The sequence below is a fragment of the Globicephala melas genome, chromosome 5, assembly GCF_963455315.2.
Source record: "Globicephala melas chromosome 5, mGloMel1.2, whole genome shotgun sequence".
NCBI classification, from domain to species: Eukaryota; Metazoa; Chordata; class Mammalia; order Artiodactyla; family Delphinidae; genus Globicephala; species Globicephala melas.
The window spans coordinates 38,044,284-38,059,223 of NC_083318.1; positions in this window are offsets into that span (position 1 = coordinate 38,044,284).

Below are 14,940 nucleotides of genomic sequence, written 5' to 3' on the forward strand. Positions count from 1 at the left end.
ACTGTGCACCTAGAGCCTGTGCTCTGCAACAAGAGAATCCACCACAATGAGAAGCCTGTGCACCGCAGCGAAGAGTAGCCCCCGCTCGCCACAACTAGAGAAAGCCCACGTGCGGCAATGACCCAATGCAGCCAAAAATAAATAAATATATCTGCCAAGTTAGGGTTTTGGGGCTCATGTACTCCTTTGAGAATCCAAAGAAAGTTATGAAACCTCTTCTCAGAAGAGAAGTCCATCATGCACAAATGTAATTTTGTATTAAATTCCGTGGGTTTCTAGATCCCACTAAAATCCATTGCTGGATCCCATACAAGAGGATTTCTAATGATTTTTTTTTTTAATGGAGTAAAGACATTACTTACTGCAAAGAAGAAAGTGTGCATTTAAAAGTGAAATCCACTTTTCAAGGAGAAAACATCTGGGAACAGTGTACATCCTTGGACCTCTGGGCCTCTGTAGGGAATCTCTGTACTCTTGGGTAGAATGGATTTTGGTGCCTCATAACTGAAAGTTCCAATCCCAACTCCACAACTTGTCAGATTTGTGTTTGGCCACAGACAAGACAAATAGTTCAGATTTAAATTCTTCTTTCTCTTTCAGAAGTCCTTCCAACACCCCTGGGCTTGGAGGTGGGGCTGCTTCTGAGTTACTTCGGAGCATACGTTATATCATCAGACTCACCTTCTCATCTGAGCTCCTTGAGGGCTGAGATGGTGTCTTTTTATCTTTGCATCTCCAGTCCCTAACAATTTTTGAATTGAGTTGAATAGAAATGTTAGCGATTTTCCTCCTCAGCCTCTGACAGGGAGCATTAGAATTGAACAGCAACCATATTCATTTCCTTGGATCCTTTTGCTTGCTGTTTTTCACTTGTTTTCCCAATACACATAATTTAGAGCTATTATACCTGTCTGCTTCTACCCTATTAGGCTCGACAGGTGACATATCAGAAGAGATAGGGCATGTGAATATGGAGGAATGGAATTAACTTGATAGACAGCCCCTTTCTTTCCAATAAAAGCAGCTCTTTTCTCATTGTTCACTGACCTTGGAATAATGGATTGTGAACAGGGAATCAACATCTTTTATTACAGTGCATTTACTAGGCCCAACCAAGAGTCTAAAGCTTTCTGCAAAAATGTGCATTTAGGGGAATGTTCACGACTGGCTCCTGCCAACTTCTCTGCCTTTCAATCCCTCTCTAACCCTCAGTGAGTGGAGGGTCGATGCACAGTTCCTAGGTGAGAACAACATAAAGGATTACTGAGTTGGAACTACAATGCCCAGGGAAGAAGTCTTACGAGCTCAGTTTGTTTCATGCATCAAACCTCTGAAAGCTGCTTGGCTTTTGTAAAGAGAAAAGCAGTGAATTTGGAAATGAGTTTGAATGCCTGTCTGTCTTGTTTATAAATGAATAAACCAGGACTCAGGCAGGTTAAATAACCTTCCCAGGGTCACCCGCCTAGTAGGGTTAATATTTATTTCCTGTAAAGGCTGTTGGGAGGAGAAAAGTATATAAGATATATACAACATCTAACAGAGTGCTGGCTCCCAGGAGCGCCTAACACCTCTTTGAACACCTAGGAACTGGAAAGATTGGTCCTACAATGTCCCTTTTCAGATTTTATGTGTTTCCCCTAAAATGGATGTCTTGCCACTCTTACCCGCATTTCTCACATTTCCACACATAGAAGGGATTTTCTGCTCTGTTCCCCAGAAATGTATGAGGAACACCTCCAGCTCTTCCCCTTGACCTTCATCCTTGCCCAGAGGAGGAAGAGAGCCAGTCCTGTCATGTTTAGGGTGAGAACTGAGCGTGTTTGGTCTCCATCCTGATGCACATTGTTTTCTGATTCACCTTTGCCCACAGACGCATACCTTCTGCTGCTTCTTGCCGGGCCCTTACAGGGTCAGACTCATCCTGGACAAGAAGACCGTATTCATCCAGGACAGTCGGGGACTCGGGGCCTGGTCTCTATATCATGTCAAACATCAGGAGGCCCATTGTGACCACACACATGAAGCACAGTCTCCCATCTAGTGGCGTCAGTGGTGAAGCTGACGTGTTTCACACCCTCTGTCTTCTGTGTTGTCTCTCAGTTGGTTCCAAGTTTGGGAGTGGATAAAAGGGGTTTAGGAAGGCCAATTAATAACACTAGTATCTTGATTCAAAGTCCCCTCAAAGCCAGGGACTTTGAGATGAAAATTCTGGTGGCTGGAAATGTAGTGAGTAAGGAGCGAGGTCAAGGCTTTGGGCTTAACCAGGGTGTAAGACCTTAGATTTTAATACAATAGCAGCTGGTGGGACAGAGAGCTTATTTCTCCATTGCTCACAAGTGAGCAGCTGTTTTTATCTGATCAACTCATTGCCCAGGGTTTTGTTTTGTTTTGTTTTTGTAATTCAACTCACTACAATACACATTGTTTTAAAATTTATTTTTGGCTGCGTTGGGTCTTCGTTGCTGCACGTGGGCTTTCCCTAGTTGCGGCGAGTGGGGGATACTCTTCACTGCGGTACACGGGCTTCTCACTGCGGTGGCTTCTCTTGTTGCGGAGCACGGGCTCTAGGCACGCGGGCTCAGTAGTTGTGCCTCACGGGCTCTAGAGCACAGTCTCCGTAGTTGTGACGCACGGACTTAGTTGCTCCGCGGCATGTGGGATCTTCCCGGACCAGGGCTCGAACCCACGTTCCCTGCATTGGCAGGCGGGCCACCAGGGAAGCCCTGCCCAGGGTTTTGATCAGGGATAGTGTTTGAGTCAATAGTGAGCTTCCCTGTGTGTGGTCACAACTCATTGCTGGAGGCATTACACGTGTCCTGTGTGAGCAGCAGACTCTTGGGAGCTTCTGCCTGGCGTTGTCTGGAATTTGCCCCACGCGCCTGCTTCTTTTGCTGGTTTTGTTTTGTATCTCTTCACTGCATTACATCTTGGCCATGTTACAACTGTTTGTCAAACTGCATATATATACATCTACATATATAGATATAGAGATATATAATCATATATATATATACATCTACATATATAGATACAGAGATATATAATCATATATATATATATATATATATATATAGAGAGAGAGAGAGAGAGAGAGAGAGAGAGAGAGAGAGAGAGAGAGACAACTGTATATCACTGAACCTGTGGTCTTGGAGAACCTGACATGGAGACTTGAAGGACAACTTGGAAGAGCAAAGGAAAATCAGGGGAAAAAAACTGATTTGGAAAAGCTAGGGAAAAGGAGGGTTTTCATAAAATTGAAATGATTAATTTTCAAATGCTGCTGAGCAACACTAAACTTAAAATGCATCTCTTAATGTCGTTTACACAAAGCTAAATAAGACAACCTGGCCAGAAGGCGAGGTGGGGAACATTCCCAAACGGAGGCAAGGGAATACATACTGTCTGTTTATTTTAAAAGCCAGATTGTAGACTGAAAGTTTCAAGGATACCAGAGGAACTACACACATTTTGCATATATGCATTGTGGATTGAATTGTGTTCCCCCTATGCTAGATTAGGGTGGGCCCGAAATCCGTCATGACTGGTGTCCTTAAGAGAAGAAGGAAATTTGGACACAGAGGCAAAGACACTAAGGCCATGTGAAGACTGAAGCATAGATTGTAGTCACGAATCTACAAGCCAAGGAACCCCAGAGATTGCTGGCAGCCACCAGAAGCTGGAAGAGACAGGAAGGATTCTTCTCTGGGGCCTTTAGAGAGAGAATGGTCCTTCCACCATCCTGATTTTGGATTTTTAGCTTCCAGCACTGTGAAAGAATGTATATTTCTGTTCTAAGCCACTCAGTTTGTGGCACTGTTATGGCAGCCCCGGGAAACTAATGCATGCACAAATACACACTCACATGTAGTCATCATATGAAGCACGTGGTAGGAATTTTATCTTTAATTTTTTAAATGCCTGATTATTTTTATTTCGTTTTGCCACCTATGAAAGAGCAGTAAGTCAAATAGATGCAAAAGCACTCAAAGAAGGATTACAGTTCAAGCAAACGAATCATTAGGCAAAGAACTTGACCACTGAGTGAACCAGCTGTAGGTTGATCTCTCCACTACAGCCCAAGGAGGCTCCAGATCAGATTGGGGGAAACTGGTCTGCCCCAGTTTTAGCCAGTCCCCATACAAAAGAAAAAGAGGGGTTCAGATACACATGTGCAAGTGTTTAAAAGTTATTTACTTAATAATTTGTTAGCTCGATTGGTGTGTTCTATCCTCCTATTTTGACAAGTATACCTTCATAACAAGAAAATTAAAAAATATGTGAAAAGTTATGGCTTTATATGACCGGCAGCAAAATATCAAAGATAATCAAATTTAATTCTGCATATACATCTACATTTCTGCTGATGATCTGCCAGTGTTCAGATGTGTAATAAACATAAACATGACTTATAGATGATTAAGTAGCATTCCATACTATCTGTCACCCTTTCAACTCAAGTTAAATTGCTAGTTATGCTTTCATAATCATGATTTTCTCATACTTTGTATTCTGTTGACTGAAATGACCTAACCATATTAAAATCAATGTAAAAAAAAAGAATTTTCACATATTTTCAAATAAAGTTTAAAAATATTAATCATTGGCAATAGAAATGACAGCAAAAATAAACAAATGGGACCTAATCAAACTTACAACTTTTGTACAGCAAGGGAAACCATAAACAAAACAAAAAGACAACCTACGGAACAGGAGAAAATATTTGCAAATGATGCGACCGACAAGGGCTTAATTTCCAAAACTCTACTCAATAACAAAAAACAAACAACTCAATCAAACAAAGGGCAGAAGACCTAAATAGACATTTCTCCAAAAAAGACACACAGATGGCCAATAGGCACATGAAAATATGCTCATTATGACTAATTATTAGAGAAAAGCAAATCAAAACTACAATAAGGTACCACCTCACATTGGTCAGAATGGACATCATTTAAAAGTCTACAAATAATAAATGTCAGAGAGGGTGTGGAGAAAAGGGAACCCTCTTATACTGTTGGTGGGAATGTAAATTGGTACATCACTATGGAAAACAGTATACAGGCTTCCTAAAAAACTAAAACTAGAGCTACCATATGATCTAGTAATCCCACCCCTGAGCATATATCTGGAGAAAACTATAATTTGAAGAGATACATGCACCCAAATGTTCACTGCAACACTGTTTACAATAGCCAGGACATGGAAGCAACCTAAATGTCCATCGACAGATGAATGGATAAAGAAGATATGGTATATACACACCGTGGAATATTACTCAGCCATAAAAAAATGAAATAATGTCATTTGCAGCAACATGGATGGACCTAGAGATTATCATACTAAGCAAAGTAAGTCAGAAAGAGAAAGACAAATATCATATAATATCACTTACGTGTGGACTCTAAAATATGACATAAATGAACTTATCTACGAAACAGAAACAGACTCACAGACATAGAGAACAGACTTGTGGTTGCCCGGGGGCATGGAGTGATGGGAAGCGAAGGATTGGGAGTTTGGGATGCGCAGATGCAAACTAGTATATATAGGATGGATAAACAACAAAGTCCTACTGTACAGCACAGGGAACTATATTCAATATCTTGTGATAAACCATAATGGAAACAAATATGAAAAAGAATATATATGTGTATAACTGAGCACTTTGTTGTACAGTAGAAATTAACACATTGTAAATCAACTGTACTTCAATAAAATTTTTTTAAAATATTAATTATAAAAGTAAATGAAAAATATGAAGATAAAATTTTAAGTTATTTAAATGCAGGAAAATATTTAATTTAAAAATATAATTGAATCTTTTTTTTAATGAAAATAAAACTAACTGCAAATCTAATATTCAACATCCATTTAGTCACCAAAGCATAGCATGTGTACCATGCTTCACACACGTCACGTTTAGATCCATATATACTAAAATATAGGAGCAAAATGAATTGTTTAATGTTGGGAAATGTTTTTCAGACACCATGTTTAACTCTAAGTGCCGTGGTCATTTGTGAATACCTCTGGGATCACATGCATAATGAGAAGCAATAAAATGGATGTTCTACAATCCTAGGAACTGGTTGGTTGTTATGAAAGAATTTACTACATTCCTGCTTTCTGGGCAGAAGAATTAGATAAGTTATCCAAGTGCATCCACAGCTCAAATCGTCCACATCACCTCAAGTAGTCTCCGAAGCAATAACCCACAGACCTGGCATTCAGACCAACCATCTTCTGTTCTTAGAACATAAGCAGGAGATGAGGCATCTTCCCTGGGGCCTGAATGGTGTTGGTCATGAGAATGGACATTGAGAGTTACGGGTTACACTTTGCCAGCTTGGGTTCCAAGTGACTGAGGTTCCCGCTTGTTCTTTGAATAAATTCATGCACATTTTGTGTTTGTGTTATTTAAGGCTCCCCGAAATCCAGGTCCTAGTGAAGGCGCCCTCTTGTCTGGTTCTGAGGGTGGTCCTGGTGGGGTCAGAAAGACGTGTGGGCCTGCAGGAGAGGAACCAGGTGGGTCGGTGTTGCTTGCAGTCACCCAGATGTCCTGACCGGTGGTAGGAAGGAAGGGGATGGAGAAAAGTTCTTCACTGTTGTTCACTCCAGGCACTGGTCACGAGTGAGAGGTGATTTCATGTCAATTCATGTCTCTCCAGAACCACAGGCAGCCCGGCCAACACACCTTACCCAGGCTTGAGACCTCTTGTGTTTAGGATCCAGGATGATTCTTCATTCCAGCTGAGATCAGCTGGTAATTTAACCCATGCTGGGAGGGTAAAAAATAATTCCTTGTCCTTATGGGAAGCCTCCTTTGGCCTTACTGTTTCTTTAAAGCAAAACTCAGCGTTTCAGTGCCTCACAAGGGGCCCCTCAACTCCATGCTGCTTCAGTAAGAACTTCACCGACACTTTGGTGGTAAGAAGGAAAGGGGTTTACAATCTAAGTAACATGACAGGGACTTCCCTGGTGGTCCAGTGGTTAAGAATCCGCCTTCCAATGCAGGTGACGAGGGACCGATCCCTGGTCAGGGAACTAAGACCCCACATGCTGCGGGGCAACTAAGCCCGCGCGCCACAACTAGAGAGAAGCCTGCATGCGCGCTGCAACTGAGACCCGACGTGGCCACAAATAAATAAATAAATGCTAAAAAAAAAAAAAAAAAAGCTGATCTCTGAAGTAGTGAAACTTAAAAAAAAATAACGTGACAAACTTCACACAAACACCCCTTTAAGTCTTTCTATTCTTTCTCCCCAAATTCTCTCCCAAACCAGCCATCCTACCTCTTCCTTAACACCAAGCCCTCCTCCCCTCCCCTCCTCCAATCCCCTCTTCTTCCCCTGCTCTCACCATAACCCCTTCTAAGTAAAGCAGTTCGTATCCCCTTAGCTCTGGTTTGCATCTTCCCAGACATCACCCAGCCCAGCACACACAGGAATTTCCCTGGGGTTCACTGTCCTTAGAAAATAGGGATTGGGGTAAATAAAGAAGGGGCTCTGAGACAGGCTTCCAGGACATGCGGATTCTAGTTGAGGTGAATTCTCAATCCCTCCTTCTTTCACCTGAGGCAGATTATGAACCACGAAGCCAGAGCAGGAGACATAGGACGCCCCGTCTCCAGTTTGGGAGTGGGCCGTCACCCAGAGGAGAATGAAGTTAAAATAATGGCGTTCGTGTACCCAGCCCACTTCCTCAAACTCCTGTTTCTCCTCGTGTTCACCTGTGTTCTGGAGTCCGTGGCTCACAGGGGTACCTGAGAAGTGTTGCTTGGATCACCCTAAGAGGTTAGACCACCCTAACTAAACTCTATCACCCAAGAACTTTGTCCAAGAGCTTAACTGTTTGGTTTGGGTTTTGAGCTGATTCTCCCCTAATCTGCATTTCTTGTCTTCATGGAGAAGAGCAAGTAAGGAAAAGTGTTTTGTGGGCTACAGGTGAAGGAAGGAGGTTTATTTATGGAATATTAGCACCTCTCCAGCCACACGGCAGTGAACGCTCCATCTAGAGCTGGACGACTCCGGAGAAGATTCTAATTCCTTCCTGGCAGTTGAGATAGCTGCTAGTGTGAAATATACTTCAAATCAGTGTCTTTATTGCATCAGGTATTTTTATCTCAAATGAGCCGACATTAAGATCTGGAAATAAACACATGCTTTAAGACAATGTTTATCTCCAGAAAATCTCGAGAGAATAAATCCACCCTCTAGCAGCTGAGTAGCATACTGTCTGTGTTTCAAACATATAATCACTTTTCCACCACTGGGCATTTTTCGTGCTGTTTCTGCTGTCTAGAACATTCTTCATGAACTCTACCCTTTGTTAAAATTCATTTCAGCCCTTTGAAATATCTTCTCAGCCCTTCCTTCTTGTTTCTGGGGAAAACTGTTTCCACATTCCTCCACTCATCCAGAGATAAGAAGAGAGTGGTTTCCCTCTCTCTTTTTTTTTTTTGGCTGTACCACTCAGCTTGCAGGATCTTAGTTCCCCAACTAGGGATAGAACCCGGGCCCAGGGCAGTGAAAGCACAGAGTCATAACCACTGGACCTCCAGGGAATTCTCAAGGGTGTTTTCTCTTTCTCCGTGTCCTTTGGTCAGTCTCCTTTCTGCAGCTGACCTAACTGTTCGTGATCCGCTCTCAAATTGCCCCTAATTTGGGTGTGCACATCAGTATCTGTCCCTAAGGACTCAAAAATTGGTAAAAAAAAAAAAAAATGATGACAAAGGAGTCCCCTTTGGGGAAACACTGGATAAATACTGTTCGTTGAATGAATAAGTGAATCACCAACCCTCTGCCATCACAGTTCTGCAGCAGCCACTGGCCCTCCCACAGAGCCCTCTGCCCACTAACCCATAGGCCTGAACCAGGTGTGAAGTGCCCAGCCTCAGTACTCAGTCCTCGTGTGGCCAGAGACTCACAGTATAAGTCTGGGCCTGGATGGTGAAGAAAAGTGAAAGAGTAACAACAAGTTTTAATTTAATGTGTTAGAAATGTCTAATGAGCTGTTGGAGGGATTAATACAAAGAGTGGTTTTATTAGCATTGCTCTTCATACTCTGAGAATAATGTCTACAAAATCCTTGAGTGCCTCCAAATGCACTTTCCCCTGTAAATTTAAACAAGAACAAAAACAGGATACTAAGAGAATTGACAGACGGCCCCCAAATCCCACAGTGGAACCACATTTGGAAAATACAAGCTAATGGAATTATGAAGTGTAAAAATAGGCTGAAAGAGGAATTAAACTGTGTCAAGGATCTTGGGGACAAACATATCCAGCCCCTCATATTACAGATGAAATATTAAAGAACGAGCATAAGGAAGGGACTTGTAAAAGTTGTACAGCTCTTGGTATGAGAGCTGGGAAAAAACCCATCACAGTCGATAGACAAAAAGGAGGACATAATTGCCTCCGATTTTGTTCCCCGTGGGCACACGTGCAGTCTGACTAATAAGCCCAAGTAATGGTAGTGACACATCCAATTAATACAGCGCAGAAGTTTGACATGAAAACCTTCAAGTGGATCCTTAGTCGCCTGGTCCTGCATCCATACTTAGCTCACCTGGCCCACGTTAATTAGAACTCTGTAGAGTGTGGTCTTACAGAGCTGATGTCTGGAGCAAGGTTTACTCTCATGGTGAAATTTTGTCTTCTTGTCAAAAGGAAAAACCCAGAAGGCAAGTTCCTCTGTTCCTTCTCTGGAACCAGAGGAGGTGGATGAGGAAGAAAACTGGGGACCCTTGGTTGGAGAGAGGTGATGGTACCAGAAAGGACACAGGGAGCCATCCTTTATATCCCAGCTAAGCCACTCAGGTCGTGCAGTTCATAAGCCACTAATCTTTCTGAAACACATAATATATCTATTTTACAGCTAACAAAACAGTGGCCGGTAGAGTTTTGCCAAGTGCCCAGGAAATGATGGGAGGGAGTGGCCAAAAGAACACCCTCTCCTGTGTATCGAGCTATTGATGAGATCAGGGCCCTGCTTGGGTTTCTTGCTCCTGGTGCAGTGCTCTTTCTTCTAGAAGGTATGCGGTGATGAAAAAAAATGTGATTCATGAATAATACACCAAAGGATACTTTCAGGGAAAAGGCCAAAGAGAGTTGGAAAAGACCTTCCCTATAAGTTTATTCATTGTGTGTCAACAGCAGGATGCAAAGGAAGCAGCCTTAGGAGTCTGTCCCTTGCTGTTCCTGTATTGGGAATGGTGGTCTCGTTCTAGGTATCTGTGTACCTCATTTGCTTGCTTTTTTTCAGATCTCTGCTCAAATGTCACCTCCTCAGAGAGGCTTTCCCTGAACACCATATATAAAATAATTCACTCTCTTCTCCCTGATTCCTCTGCAAACATTACCCGTTCTAATTTCAGGTGGAGAGCTGCTAGGAAGAAGGAGAGATTAAGTAAACAAATCGATGCATGTATTGCCCATATCTGCTCACAGGATGTGAGCACCATGAGGGTGTGAACTTCACCACTGGATCCTCAGCTTAGCAATGCTTGGGACTTAGTAGGCGCTCAGTAAGTAGCCTTGAATAAATGAATGAAAATTGAAACCGGTTCATGGGATTTAGAGACTTCCACTGTGCTCTCTCGGAGGAGAGAGCTCCCCATACTTATTCTTGTCTCTTTGCCCATGGCATTATTTCTCTCCTGGTTTCCTTTTCATACATTAGCTGCTGTTCCTCAACCTCCTTCACTGGATCTATTTCCTCACCCACCTCTAATATGTGTGATAAGTGCTTTACATTGTTACCCCCATTTAATATTACCCAAACTCATAGAGTTATGTAACAGATTATCCTGATTTTGCCTGCAAGGGACCTGGTCAAGTTGTTTGAACTGTCTAAGCCTCAAAGTCACAAAACTCCTCAGTGGCAGGCTAGGCTTAAGTCTTGACAGTGTTTGTAGCACGTTCTGGGTTGGTATCGATACAGGTCACGGTCTCAGCACAGTGACTGGGACGTTGGAGACTTGATAAGTGTTGACTCTTTAGTTACCACTGTTGGGCAGGGTTGGGGGTGTGCATCAGGATGGATCCTGGCAGGAAACAGATGGCATATTTAAGAGTATGATCGAGGAGACTTGACTAAAGGAGCAGGGAGGTGGTGATTACCAGAACTCAGAGGGAGGTGCAGTTGTAGGCGGGGCCTCCAATAGATTTGAACTTTAAGACCTCAGTCCCTTCTAAGGCCTTGGAGAGTGAGGCTAGCAGTGTGTTCCCCATGGTCATAGGCTTTTGTAAACGTTTCAAAAGTGGGATATTTAAAGCACAGTTGGCTAAGATCTCTGTCTCTTTCCACTTGGACTTTGCCTTCATCACATTTCCCTTCCTGTTGGGTGGAGTGTTTTAAATTTAGCTAAGGAGATGTTGAGTCTAGTGTATGTTTAATTGGTGAATTGCATACCTATATCTCACCAGACCCAGTCACTTCCACGGACAGTTATTATAAGCATTGCCATATAGAAATGGCCTCCAGAAGAACTCCTGGCACCTTTGGTGATAACTCACCCAGCTATTGTGACACAAAGTTGCAAGACCATGGCTATATTGCCATAGAATGTGTCCTATGGATGGACCCTCACCACCAGAAGCATGTGGTTGGTGAAAGGGACAGAGGGAATTTGAAATGTACAAAGCCAGATGCTAGTCTGTGAAAATTCTTCCAGCCAACAGACATGTAAAATTATAAGCGAGGGTTCAGTTTGCATTGACCGCCCCCCCGCCCCCGGTCTAAACAGAAATATTCTCCTATCAGAAATAAATTCTATTTCACTCTAGTCCCATTAAAAAAAAAAAAAGTTTGGCATGTTAATAATGCTTTGATGACAGTATTCAAACAGCTAAAAAATAGATCAAATTATTTTTCTGGCTTTTTCTATTGAAAATACTACGAAGGTAATGAAATTTCACGGTAATAAAGAGAAGGCAGATGAAAACTTACAGAAGAGGTATTGTGGAGGTATGTACGTGTCGACTGAAAAAAAAAACACTCAACCTAAAAGTTGAGAATTATGTTTTATTTGGCGGGCAAAACTGAGGACTTCGGCCAGGAATACAGTCTCTCAAATGTCTCTGAGGGACTGCTCCAAAGAGGCAAGAGGGGAGCCAGGATATAGAGGAGTTTGTAACAAAAACCAGGTAATCAGAACATCAACAGATTACTGTTAATTTGAGAAAAACCAGACATCTCAAGTTAATGAATCTATCGCTTTTCTACATATGGGAAAATGCAAGAGTCTGGGCTTTCTGAAATCATGCCTTTGATCTGCAGTTCAGCTATCTGGGGCCAGTATCCTGCTTTTCTCCGTCCTGAATCCCCTCAGGGTGCACAGTTGGGGGTGGCTACAGTGGGCTGCAGGTTTGTTGGCTGCAACATCCTTTGTTTACTGGATTGCTGGCAACGTTTTTCATCCATATAGACTTTTTGAAATTTGTGTTACTTTTAAGACTTTTTTAAGATTTGAAAAGTTGTAATTTCTCTTCTCATTCTAAAAAGATAATCATTTTACACCTAATTTCGTACTCTTTTCTTAAGGAGTGTCCAAAATTTGCGTAAACTTCTACCCTACAAAACTAGTTCTGCCCCTGGCTGTGGCTTTGGGAAGAAAATCATAGGCACTTCTAAAGGGGAACTTGGCAGTGAGGGAGCTGGAGGAATATATACTCTGACCTCTTTATCCCGTAACCCAAATGCAAGCCAGAGGGTAAGGGAGTCCAGTTATTTCCATCCATAGAGCTCAGCCCCTCTGGACACAAAGCAGGGTAGTGGAGGGGCAAACCGGAATATTTCTAGCACAGTGGGAAACCTCGCATTGTCTCTGAGCGCTGTTTTAGCGAAGACCCTTCCTGGCAGTCTTCCTCCGCACCTGCCCCCCACTCACTCCTCCCTGCTGGAAAAGAAATGATTTATGCAGTGAGTGAATTCGGGAGGAGGAATAAAGCGGAGGGAGGGGGATCAGCACCTCTGGGTTCTCTTTCACTGGTACCCGCCTGCCTACTGAGGGGCGTGTCCTGTGTGCTCTCAGGCAAAAACGCCAGCAGTTACCCAGCTGTGCCAGCGAATGGCAGGTGTCTGCCTAATCCGGGGGCGACACAGCAGAAAGCTCATCGAGAAACGGTTTTTTTTTTTTTTGGGTACGCGGGCCTCTCACTGTTGTGTCCTCTCCCGTTGCGGAGCACAGGCTCCGGACGCGCAGGCTCAGCGGCCATGGCTCACGGCCCCAGCCGCTCCGCGGCATGTGGGATCTTCCCGGACCGGGGCACGAACCCGTGTCCCCTGCATCGGCAGGGGGACTCTCAACCACTGCGCCACCAGCGAAGCCCGAGAAACGGGTTTTGACGTACAGAAAGTGGCAAGGGCCCTTCCAGCTCTACCCAATTATGATAATAATAATGGTAATGATAAATAGCATTATTATAATGATCTAGTTCACCCCCGACATTTTACAGGTGAAAAATGTATCTTAGGGCTTCCCTGGTGGGGCAGTGGTTGAGAGTCCGCCTGCCGATGCAGGGGACACGGGTTCGTGCCCTGGTCCGGGGAGATCCGTCCGGAGCCTGTGCTCCGCAACGGGAGACGCCACAACAGTGAGAGACCCACGTACCGAAAAAACAAAAGTATCTTGCTCTTAAAATAAATGTTCCATTTAAATATTTACTATGGCTAAGCTTTTTAGTATTTTTAGCTTTCCTTCAAATCTCAATTTTAATTGTATTTGAACATACAGATAACTTCCAGTTTTAGGGAACGCTGGTGTGAATTACCAGCAAATATAACTGCCAACAATGTCTTCTTTCATTTAATTTGAGAAACCTCTGAGTTCTAAATCATAATTTCCGGGGAGTTCCCTGGCGGTCCAGTGGTTAGGACTCCGCGCTTTCACTGCTGACAGCTCGGGTTCAATCCCTGGTCGGGAAACTAACATCCCAGAGGCCTCATGGTGCAGCCAAAAAAAAAAAAAAAAAAAAAAAAAAAATCATAATTTCCTTCCATGGATTTCTTAGTGAAATGTCTACCAAAAGGAATAAAGAGTGGAAAGAATCATTCCCTTTTCCTTCTAAATATAATATGCATCCCCTTCAAAGACAGCAATTTGTATGATATTGAGACGGGAAAAAATGAAGGGACTTGCCAGGTTTATGATTTCTAAAACAAAGGGTAAAAGCGAAATTTGTTTTTCAAAGGGTCGAATTCCTTCTGTTCCTCAAAAAAGTTCAGAGACAAATTAAGAACAACAACAACAGCGACAGGAGGGCAGGTCCTGGCTGGAGTGTGGGTAGGGGATGGTGACTCTAGTGCCTTCTCTTTGGCCCTGAAGCACCTGCCGGACTCCCTAGGGATTTTTTAAAAAATAAATTTATTATTTATTTTTGGCTGCGTTGGGTCTTTGTTGCGCCCGGGCTTTCTCTAGTTGCGGAGAGCGGGGGTTACTCTTTGTTACGATGCGTGGGCTTCTCATTGTGGTGGCTTCTCTTGTTGCGGAGCACAGGCTCTAGGCACGCGGGCTTCAGTAGTTGTGGCACACGGGCTCAGTAGCTGTGGCTCACGGGCTTTAGAGCGCAGGCTCAGTAGCTCCGTGGCGTGTGGGATCTGCCAGGGCTCGAACCCGTGTCCCCTGCGTTGGCAGGCGGATTCTTAACCGCTGCACCACCAGGGAAGTCCAACTCTCTAGGGATTTTTAAAACCATGAGATGAGCTTGGGGATCTCCAAGAGCAGCCCAGCCACACAATGCTGGTTCTAGGAGTTCATTATAAAGTATTATTCAAAACCCCTAGGTGAGACAGGTCCGTGATTCAAATTACCTTAGTAGGAGCCTCCAGGACCAAAATCCTTAGGGCGGGGGTGGGGGTGGGGGACTGGGAGGCATGAGGCACAGATTTCTTAGGATCAGCCTGTCTGCATCTCAGGGAGCTGGCTGCTCCACAATC